General features: G+C 34.6%; 1 pseudogene; it reads left to right on the top strand.

Moving 5' to 3' along the window:
* Positions 1 to 3,046: 3,046 nt before the first annotated feature.
* LOC143661615 (membrane-anchored junction protein pseudogene) lies at positions 3,047 to 3,774 on the top strand (annotated as a pseudogene).
* The last annotated feature ends 6,411 nt before the right edge of the window (positions 3,775 to 10,185 follow it).

Raw genomic sequence — 10,185 nt, 5'->3', positions numbered from 1 at the left:
CAGTCCAGATTTGTTAATTAAATCTGCAATTTGAGCTTGGTTGAGCTACCTTCTTTGATCATACCTTCTTTTTCCCAAGAGGCAGTGTTTCTAACACAGCCTGCCATGCTGGTGGATCAAGGGTACTAACCTCTGCAATTTAGGAACTCTACTTACAGTTCTCTGCTGAGATTTCAGCCCCTGCACCCATTCCAGAGTGTTGTAAGATGTGTGTCTGGTTGCCAGTGTCCCCCAAACAGATGTTCCAAACAGTTTCTGACTATTTATTTGCTGCTGTAGAGGATAAACTAAATTTTAATACCCCCTAGGCTGCTATCTTGCCAGTTCCATCAAGGCAGTGTTTGATAACAGTTTTTCAAATGGTAAGATGAGGAAGAATGATGCAAACATCATTCAGTTTATAAAATAGTATTGCCAGCCTCTACCGGATTTAGATTCTAGTTCATACAACTTGCCCAAAAGACTGCTTCTTACTTATGGCAGGTTGAGTAACAGTCTCCTAAAAGTTTCTAATTTCTGCACTCTAATCCCTGGAATCTGTGTGTATTACATTATATGGCAAATGATGTTAATAAAGTAAGGTTCTTGAGGGAGAAAGATTATCTTGGGTTATCTGAGTAGGTTTTAAATTAAAATGCATATATTTTTATGAAATAAAAAGAATTGAAGATTTGACATAGACAGAAGAACAGAAAGCAATAGGATCAAGGAGGCTAAAACTAGAGTGATGCAGCCACAAACCAAGGAATGCTGGCAGACCTGGAAACTGGAAGAGGCATGAAAAATGTCTCCCTTAGAGCCTTTGGAGGGGCATAGCCTTAATGACTCTTTTAATTTGGTCCAATAAAATTGAATTCAGACTTCTAGCCACGAGAATTGTCCAAAAATAAATTCTTCTTGTTTTAAGCCATAAAATTAGTGATAATTTGTTACAGCATCTACATAAGGCTTAACTAAGTCCCTGTCTCTCTAAAGTCACTGATAGGCAGTAAGGGAGAAAAGAGAGGCTGTTACTATTTCTCAGGCATTTTCCTGTGCCTGTTACATTACTGGACATCCAATATGTACTGCCAGATTCCCTGGCTTTCCTAGATTATCTTGATAAAATGATAAAGAAGTGATCATAGAAACTCATGCTTCTTTCGATGTTCAAAGAAATTGGAACTTTCCAAACTTCTGAAAACCTTCCCTGGGTTTTTAAGTCTCTTCAGTTTCAACTAGTGAACTAAACCATGTCCCCTGCAGAGTTTTTGACCAGAAAGCCCAGGGTGTAGAGAATGGGAGAAGAAGACGAGGGCTCTGATATATTTTTCATCAAACTTCAGACAAAACCAAGTATATCTGCAGGAATTGGGGTTCTCAGAACACTTAGGTTACTAGAGGAGGCAGTGATGTGAATTAGAGGAGGTTCAAGTCTCTTTAAGGGCTCCCTCAGAATACAAAATATAAATTTTAATAAATGTATCCAAAGAGACAAAAGACCTATACAAAGAAAACTACAAGAAATTGTTAAAAGAAATCACAGAAGACCTAAATAGATGGAAGGGCATACCATGTTCATGGATTGGAAGACTAAATATGGTTAAGATGTCAATTCTACCTAAATTGATTTACAAATTCAATGTAATACCAATTAAAATCCAAAAAAATTGCTTTTCAGAAATAGAGAAATCAATAACCAAATTTATCTGGAATGGCATTGTGTCCCGAATAGCTAAAAGTATCCTGAGGAAAAAAAATGAAGTCAGAGGCCTCATGCTACATGACTTTAAGACGTATTATGAAGATACAGCGGTCAAAACAACATGGTACTGGCATAAAGATAGATATACTGGCCAATGTAATAGAATAAAGTGTTCAAATATAAACTCTCTCATCTACAGACAATTGATCTTTGATAAGGCAATGAAGCCAACTCACCTGGGACAGAATATTCTCCTCAATAAATGGTGCCAAGAGAACTGGATATCCATATGCAAAAGAATGAAAGAGGATCCATATCTCACACCCTATACAAAAATTAACTCAAAATTAATCAAAGACTTAAACATTAGATCTACGACCATAAAACCATTAGACGAAAATGTAGGGAAATAGCTTATAAATCTTATACTAAGAGGCAGTTTCCTAAACTTTACACCCAAAGCAAGAGCATTGAAGAAAAAAAGAAAGAAATGGGAACTTCTCAAAATTAAACACTTTTGCACTTCAAAGAACTTTGTCAAGGAAGTGAAAAGACAGCCTATACAATGGGATACAATTATTGGAAACAATATATCAGATAAAGGTCTAGTATCCAGAATTTATAAAGAGATTGTTCAACTCAACAACAAAAAGACAGACAACCCATTTACAAAATGGGAAAAAGACTTGAAGAGACACTTCTCAGAAGAGGAAATACAAATGGCCAAAAGGCACATGAAAAGATGCTCAACTCCCCTGGTTATTAGAGAAATGCAAATCAAAATCACAATGAGATATCATTTCACATCCACCAGAATGGCCATTAACAATAAAACAGAAAATGACAAGTGCTGGAGAGGATGTGGAGAAAGAGGCACACTTATCCACTGTTAGTGGCAATGTGAAATGGTTCAACTGCTGTGGAAGGCAGTTTGGTGGTTCCTCAAAAAACTAAGTATAGAATTGCCATATGACCTGGCAATACTGTTTTTAAGTATCTACTTGGAGGACATGAGGGCAAGGACACAAATGGACATTTGCACACCAATGTTTATAGCAGCATTATTTATAATTGCGAAGAGATGGAAACAGCTGAAATGTTCATCAACAGATGAGTGGCTAAACAAACTGTGGCATATACATACAATGGAATATTATGTAGCTGTTAAGACAGAGTAAAGTTATGAAGTATGTAACAACATGGATGAACCCTAAGGACATTATGCTGAGTGAGATTAGCCAGAAACAAAAGGACAAATATTGTATGGTCTCAATGATATGAACTGATTAGTGAATAAACTTGGAGAATTTCATTGGTAACAAAGACCATCAGGAGATAGAAACAGGCTGTCATTTGGAAGCAATGAGTTTAAAACCCTTCACCTACCTATTCCCAGAGATGAGGTTTCTTCATGCAAGACCCAGTGCATATAAATTTAAAATCAGATATGGCAGCAGCAGCAGAGGGGAAGAGATAGAATATAAGGACATCATGGTCTGGGAGCTGGAGGATTCTATTTGAGTGGTCTTGGGAAACCTGGATAATCTACAACCATTTTCTACAGAACACTTCATTGAATTTCCTTATACAAGCAAATGGGAAAGAGTTTCTTAAACATGGAGAAATTGTCTTGGTCCCCTACCCATTTGTTTTCACTCCCTAGGTGGAGATGAAATGGTTTCAAGAAAACGTGTCTCCTGGTACTAACTGAGAAAAAAGCAGCAGGAGCTTTCTGAGGAACGAAGATGCCTGGAAGTGCCCAACTCCCCTAAGATGCCAGGGCCGGACAGGGTCAAGATGGGGCCTTCTAGTCAAAGTTCCAGTAGAAAGAAGCCCCTTTTGGAAACGAGGAAGAACAGGGAAAGAAAAACTCAGCCCGAAAGACAGGGGATGCTGGCCTCTGGTATCTCTGATGTCCAGGAACAGGGTTCTAAGTGGGAGGACAGCCTGGTGGGGCAGATAGTTCGTCACTGCAGCAGAACAATTCATCTCCACCTAAACGACCCACAGAGCTCGGAACCAGAGGCTTCTTTGGGTTCCTAAGCTCTCTCTTCCCATTTCGATAGTTCTTCAGAACGAACAGCCAGTGAGCTCCCAAAGCAGCATTGGAAAGAGGACCACCTCATAGTGACTCTGTCTACGCTGTTCCTCCTGCAATTCAATTCTTTTCTTATGACATTATTATCGTGTGGATATTTTTTCCAATTTAAAACACTAAGAAAAGAGGGAGCTTTTAAAAATGCTCTAGTCTGAGAATTTTCTGCCCTGAGACTCGGTTTAGGTCTTTTGTCTCCAGCACTTAGGATCCTAATGACAATAAATTATTGATGAAGAGTTGAAAAAAGAAAGAATGCAAAACAACAAAGAAGGGCTGACGTCCTGCCTTTTGGCAAGTAGGAGATGAACTTGTAAAGCATCTGCTCTGAAGGACATTCAGGTTAAACATAAATGAAGAACTTGAAGATGTGACTCTCCTAACTGTGGGTATTAATCTTTTATTAGAGGGAGATGTGGCTCCACCCATTCCAATGAGTCTTGACTAATTTACTGGAATCCTTTAAAAAAGGAAGCATTTTGGAGAGAGCTACAAGAATGACGAGAGTCACCAGAGAGCCCAGACAGCAGAAAACCTTTAAAGATGAAGAAAGAGAACACCCCTTGGGAGATTCATGAAACAAAGAAGCCTGGAGAGAAAGTTAGCAGACATCACCACATTTGCCATGTGCATTGCCAGTTAAGAAAGGAACCCTGAACTTCATCGGCCTTTCTTAAGTGGAGGTAACCTCTAGTTGGTGCTTTAATTTAGAAATTTTTATAGAGTTGCTTTACTTGAGACATTTTCATGGCATTAGAACTATAAACTTGCAACTTAGTAAATTCCCCTTTTGAAAAAAGCCATTCCGTTTCCGGTATATTGCATTGTAGCAACTAGCAAACTAGAACAGTGTCATTTGAAGAAGGTTGGCCATGTGCCTGTTAAACTTGGGTTTTTGCCACTAACTTGGAAAGAGAATGTTTGGTAGAGTCCTGAATTTCCTATCATACTGTTTACTCAGTGGTTCCATCCCAAAACCAAAAAACAAATGAAATTATAGTCTAGATTAGGAGGGGTAAACTTTTCCTTTAAAGAGACAAATTGTCATTATTTTCAACTTTGTGGGCCATATAGTCTCTTTTGAAACTACACCATTCAACTACTCAATTCTTCCCTTGGAGCATGAAAGCAAACAGAACTATATAAATATGTTTCAATAAAACTTTATTACAAAAACAGCTATGGTCAGTTTTGACTTGCTTATAGGCCAGTTTGCCAACCCATGATCTAGAGAAATAAAACTATATAAAATATTAACTATTCCTTCTTGGCTTTGTCTGGGACTAAATATTTAGAATATGGGTCTGCAATGTCTCTAAATAAAGCTATGTGGTCCAAATTTTGGGCAAACAAAGACACATCTCCATAAAACAGGTAAACAGCAAGACAAAACAAAATCTTGATGTATGAAAAAAAAGTTATCAAATGGAAAGGGACCACTCTAAGAAATCAATGCTAATCACTTTCAATCAAATAATGGCATTGAAAGAAAGTAGTGAAAACATATATTCTTCCTTTATCTCAAGTCTGAATTGTAAAGTAAATGAAACAAAAAGAATACCATTTTCAGCTAATCAGATAAATAAAGTTCTAGAGCAAACAAAATTAGGTTAATGTCAGAATTTTATTCTTTTACACTGTCAGATTAATGGCAAATAAAGTGGTTTGAGGGAAGAAGTTTGTAAACAGATGAAAAATTGTAAGTCCAGTTTATATATATATATTCTTTTGCTTGGGCAGGCACCAGGAAATGAACCCAGGTCTCTGGCATGGCAGGTGAGAACTCCATCACTGTGCCATGATCGCCTGCCCTCAGTTTATAATTTTTGTAACAACTAAAAAATTCCATATCAGGGACATGCTAGCACTTTACATATCTTCAAGTGATTCTTGCTATTAGAAAAATGAATACAAATTAGAACTCTTAATATGGAGAAGAAGTAGTATAAAAGAAAGGGTGGTGAGCAATGAAGCAAGAAACATTGACTAAATATTTTGCATTAATGTGGTTTTTAAAAGTAATATAAATGTGAGGAAAAAGCCTATTATTAAAAATTAACAATCTGGATTTAAAATTCAATTCATTGAAAAATATGGGAAATGGAAACTAGGGAAGAAAAACAAGCCTGATAAATATATTACCCTACATAAAGGCAGATAAAGATAGCACATGAATAGAAAATTACAGACTGGTTTCTCTTAAGAATATAGATGCAAAAACTTCAACAAAATGCTTGCAAATCAAATCCAACAACACATTGAAAGAATTATAAACCATGATCATGTGGGATTTATCCCAGTTATGCAAGGGTGATTCTACATAAGAAAATCTATTAATGTAACACACCACATTAACAAAATGAAGAGAAAAAAAACCTCATCACTATCTCAACTCAGGAATAGCATTTGACAAAATTCAATATTTTTTCTTAATAAAAACTAGAAAAATAGGAATAGAAGGAAACTTCCTTAGCATGATGAAAGGTGTATATGAAATGCCCACAGCTACATCATACTCAGCGGTGAAAACTTACTTTTTAAGTTTGGAACAAGACAAGGATGCCACTGTCACCACTGTTATTCAACATTGTACTGGAAGTTCTAGCCAGAGCAGTTAGGTAAGAAATAGAAATAAAAGCATCCAAATTAGAAAGGAAGAAGTAAAACTTTCACTATTGCAGATGGCATGATCATATATATAGACAGTTCTGAAATACAGATAACAAAGCTACTCGAGTTAATAAATGAATTTGGCAAGGTGATGGGGTAAAAAACCACAACACGCAAAACTGAGTAGTGTTTCAATACACTAGTATTGAGCAATCTGAGGAAGAAATCAAGAAACAATCCTTTTACAATAGCGATTCAAGGAATCAAAAAACTAAGAATACTTTTAACCAAATATGTAAAGGACTTGTAAACAGAAAACTACAAAATGTTGCTAAAAGAAATCAAAGAAGACCTAAATAAATGGAAGAATATCCCACGTTTATGGATTGGAGGTTTAATGTCATTATTATTAATTTAGAGATTAATTTAGAGATTTAGTGCAATCCCAACTAAAGTTTCAACTTTATTTATTCCATTTATTTTTTCCATTTATACGTTGCATAAATGGAAAAGCCAGTTGTCGATATTTTGGGGATGGGTATGGGTTCCAAATGGCCAAAAACGTTTGAAAAGATAAAAGAGAATGAAGTTGGGGGATTAAAACTTCTTTATTTTGAAGTATATTACAGAGCTTCAATGGACAAAAGATCATGGCGCTGGCACAAGGATAGATATATTATCTTTGAAATATGTCCTTAAAATTTTCTTTTAACTCTTCTACTAAATTTTCTTTCTTAGGTCTGAAATGAAAATTCATTTAAGCCAAGAAAGCACCACAAATTACAAATTTCAAAACTCGGATAGATGCTATAAGTACAATCATTTTTAAGCATTTTTTTCTGATAATGTTTGTTGATGGCTTGAAATAACAGATTAGATTAATAAAGATCAAAAAGATAAGTCAAATATATTATTCTGCTACTTGCATTGCTTGTCAAATCTTATAGTCACTTTTTTTTATCCAGAGAGAGAGAGAGGTAAAGGTAAAACGGCAAAATATTTACAATTTGAACCTCAGTGAAAGATACATGGGTGTTCATTATACTGTTCTTTTAACTTTCCTGTTTGTTTGAAAAAATTATAATAAAAAAATTTAAGTACTTTTAAACAAAGTGCTTTTAAAGAAGTTAACATTGCAAGTATAAAAATATTATTTCAGGAATTATAACAAATATACCACACTAATAGAAGATGTTCATAATTTGGTAGCATATGAGGAAAATACGCCTAATGTAAACTATGGACTATACTTAGTATAATTTTTTTGGGGGGGGTACATGGCCCAGGAATCGAACCCAGGTCTCCCTCATGAAGGAGAGCATTCTACCACTGAACCACCCCTGCACCCCCTATACTTAGTATGATTTTAATATTCTTTCAACAATTGTGAAAAAGCCACCACACTAATGCAAATTATCAACAACAGAGAAGTATAGGGGAATGCTGTATTTTTCTCTTTAAACCTACAACTTCCTGATTAAAAAATTCAAATAACCCCAAGATCATGGAAAAACAAGGGCTCAAATGATCCAATGATAATAAAAGGAAAAAAAAACAGAAATTAATGAAAAATTCTTTTAGAAAATGTAGAAGAGAAAATAACGTCTAAGATCTGATTTTCTGTTTCATAACAGAATTACTGAAACCTTTCCAAAGACTAAGCAAGGGCAATGAAATCACACTAAATTTTGAGATATAGAAAGGGATACCACTACGGATCAGAAAAATTAAAAGAATTAATAGAAAATATTAATCATTTCCTGAAAATATACTACCATCCTCAGATGATGATAGGCTAATGAGGAAGCAAAGAGAATGGAAGAGAATCTGACAGGGGGATCGCATTACTTGCTATAACTACTAAACGACAGTGCCTGAAAAATACATATATGGCCATCTGATTCTCAAGTACATTCTAAATGCTTTATTTGTTTCATAATTTAAAAGCTCACTTTCTACTTCCTCCAAATTATTCTACAAATTAAGGACAATCTTAATAAACATTTTTTTTTTGCTCTGCATCTAAACTTCAATTGGTAAAGCCAATGTATGAGAAGATCTCAATAAATTTCGACAAATTTGTGACTAAGAGATCATATTAATTAAGGAACTGCAGCATTATGTTCAGAATATAAAAATTAATGGCACCAAGATAAAACCTAGGAATTTGTTACTCAAAAACATTTCATTTCAAATTGTAAATTACGATCAATAGATTTGCTTTGGAGGAAATGAATAAGCAAAATCTTATGTCAGAACCCTGAGCCATAGTAAATTCCAGACGGATTACATGTTTTGTCTGAAATAATTTTCAGAAATTGTTTTGAACTTTTAATATAACAGCTTTTATCTTTCTTTCTCAAATGATGCAAATATTAACTGCTCTTCAGAATGAGGTAATTTATTAATACTGGTCACATGTCTGGGCAGCAATGAACAATTAATAGAAATAAAACCAAAAACTTTAGATATGTTTTTTTTTGTCATGTGCTGTTTTAAAATATTTATATTATATATCTGGTGAAACATGGCAGATGGACCCTAAATATTTATTTCTTTCCAACAAAATAGCACCAAAGTAATAAATGAAACAATATAACTCTTGCTGAAAGACAATAAGAGAGAATACAAGTGGAAGAGGGAGATTAAAGAGCATTTTGGAATGTGAAAATGGATAGAGAAACTTTTATTGACTCAATAGAGATGAAAAGTGAGGAAGTGACAGTCTTATTATTACTGCTAATAAGTGAACAATTTTCCTCCCCAAACTCCTTAAAAAGAGTCTCATCATTTGGTGGTAGCTATGGAAAGGGTGAGATTAGAAACAAGATCCTTATAAGTACATAAATACACAGAGCTGATAAACCCAGGTCAGGCACTTTCTTTAGCTTTTATATTTGAACTGCTGTGACAGCAAATTCTTCATAAAAGACATGAGTCTAACTTTCTGAATAAAGTAGTCAGAGAGCTCTGAACCCAGACACCATCTGGCCTAGAGGAAAATTAGAGGTAGGAGGCTCAGTTCTCAAAAATTAGGGAAATGGGAGAATATCCACATATGGGACCTTGAGTTCATTTCTTTTGAGCTGTTCTTAGACTTCCAGCTTCAAGGATGCTTCATCTGCCCCCTTCACTTCCCATATAAGGTGCTAGTTTAAATAAATGTTTCTTAAAAATTAAACTGCCCTAGAGGTGAAAATATTCCAGCAATTAATCAACCACAATGGAAACCCACTAATTTATTACATGTCTCCTCAATTCCTAAAATTCGTAATTTTAATTCTTTACTTGATTAACTGGCTCTCATCTTTATGTGTTTTTCTATTTCTCTATTGTGATATATGTCTTCTCTTATTGATTTTTAAGAGTAATATATACTTAAGATAGTGAATTTTTGTCTATTTTATTTATGTCAAATGTCTTTTACAGGTTGATAGTCGTCCATTCATACTTTTTATTCTTAGTTTAAAAAAATCAAATATATTAGTCTTTTCCCTCTTTTGTGAGTTATGCTCTTCCAGTCTTATTATGAATAAAATTTCTCTACCCCAGGGAAATGTCATTTAATGTTTTGCTTTTCATATGTAAGTAGTTATTCCATCTAAATTTTTTTTAAAAAAGAAATACGACGCACCACAAAACAAAAGATTGTAAAATTTCAGGACAGTAAAGATAAGACTTAAAAACATTCAGAGATAGGTTAAAAGCAACAGATACATTACAAAAGGAAAAACTAAGCTCAAAATTTCATCAGACTCAACATGGGCTCATGATGTAAAACGACTGGTACAATGCT

Source organism: Tamandua tetradactyla, chromosome 17, assembly GCF_023851605.1.
Source record: "Tamandua tetradactyla isolate mTamTet1 chromosome 17, mTamTet1.pri, whole genome shotgun sequence".
In the NCBI taxonomy this organism is placed as follows: domain Eukaryota; kingdom Metazoa; phylum Chordata; class Mammalia; order Pilosa; family Myrmecophagidae; genus Tamandua; species Tamandua tetradactyla.
Note: the sequence above shows the minus strand (reverse complement) of the source record. Positions and strands in the feature narration are given on the sequence as shown.